Source organism: Carlito syrichta, unplaced genomic scaffold, assembly GCF_000164805.1.
Source record: "Carlito syrichta isolate Samal-C Ts95f unplaced genomic scaffold, Tarsius_syrichta-2.0.1 Scaffold308155, whole genome shotgun sequence".
In the NCBI taxonomy this organism is placed as follows: domain Eukaryota; kingdom Metazoa; phylum Chordata; class Mammalia; order Primates; family Tarsiidae; genus Carlito; species Carlito syrichta.
In genome coordinates, this window is record NW_007252251.1 from 1,333,575 (window position 1) to 1,335,341 (window position 1,767).

Genomic DNA, 1,767 nt, shown 5'->3' on the forward strand with positions numbered 1-1,767 from the left:
TGCAGAGACATGCTCACGGCCACCCCAGCGTCAACCTGCTGGGCTCTGGCAATCCTTCTGCCTCAGCTTTCCAAGGAGCCGAAACTACAGGTGCACACTACCATGCCCAGCTAATTTTTGACTTATTGTAGAGACGAGGTCTCGCCAAGTTGACTGGGCTGGCCTCAAACTCACGGGCTCAGGTAATCCACTCACCTTGGCCTCCCAAAGTGCTGGGATGACAGGTTGAGCCACCACACCTGGCCAGTTTTTATTTTTAAATGTATTACTTTAGTGTCTTTGCAAGGATTGGGATGAAAAGAATATACATTCGATATCACTAGGTTATTGCTATCATTTAGTGTCCTAGGTGTATCCTTTTCTCCAAGCTGTAATCAAATTGGTGACTTCAGAACAGACTTTTTAACTCTAATAACTGTCTGATTGGTATTCTGTATAATAGCTTGTGGTTGTGGAATGCTATACTTGATTTCTCAAGATGTGTTTCTCTACAGGTAAACTATGGGCATGAAGCTCCCTGTTTCCAATTTTTCGAGCAGATTAGAGTGTTTGGCACATGGTAGTTGTTAGTTGACTACAGGCTTACATAAATAAAAGACTCAGGGTGCTGACTAGACTGGTTGATTAGCCACTCAGTTAAATAGCCAGTGAATTAGGATCTAGTTAAAGGAACATCTGGTGATTTTTAGAGATGGCCTGAGCAAAACTTGTGGTTCAAAGCAGGAGACTCATACTGACGCTAGAAAAAGGAAATCAGAAACAATATAAACACCGTTTGTAGCTGTGAATAAGACACGTTGAAGTCAGACCCAGGTTTGAAGAATGGATCGACCATTTAAGAGCCATGTGTTTTGGGACAGGTTTCTTAACATTGTTAACTCCTTAGTACCAAAATTTCCTCATCAGCAAAACAAAGACAATAATAGATCTCACGGTGCTATTGTGAGCATTTATTGCTAAAATGTGTATAAAGTGCTCAACATAATGCTTGAAACAAAATAAGTACTCAAGAAACAGAAACTATTATTTTTATTAAGAAACCCATATCATTTGCTGGGTTATAGTCCGTGAAAAGATATATGAATAGACTGCGTGTATGATGTCTCCCCAAATCAAGCAAACAAAAGCCTCACAAGAACACATGCATGTGTAGGAGAACTTGCATCTTGAATCATTAGCCTTCGTGGAAGCCTTGGAGGTGGTGCATCCAAAATTTGAAACATTATTTAAATTTTTGAGCTTTGCTATACTGTGATGCCTCGGGGGAGGGGGAACAGTCTACCCACTATCAGCATCTCTTTCTAGCTTCCATAGTTTTCTCAATGCCGTGATTTTCCTTATTTGAGTTCAAAACTCTCAATTTTGATGACTTTAGCTCCTCATCTCATAATCCGCCAGTCACTGTGGGCTCATGTCAAGTCCTTCCTGTTCTCACAACCGCCCCCACCACTGATGTTCAGATCACCCACGCTTTGACTCCTGCAATAGTGCCTGCTGCGGAAAGCATTTCTCTCCCTAATCCCTGTCCATGAGGAGTCGTGTGACTGGTCCCCAGGGAGGGAATTGTAGCAGAGGACAGGGATGAAGCCCGTTTCCAGAGACACTCTTGCTTCTGCAGCTGCTTGCTCTCGTCTCTCCGAGCTTCCCTTCTCAGACTGCTCTAGCCTCACAATGAGAGGGGTAGACTACGGGGAGTTAAGAAGTGTGAGTAATCCCACGCCTTTGGGAGGCTGAGGTGAGTGGATTGCCTGAGCCCGCGGGTTCGAG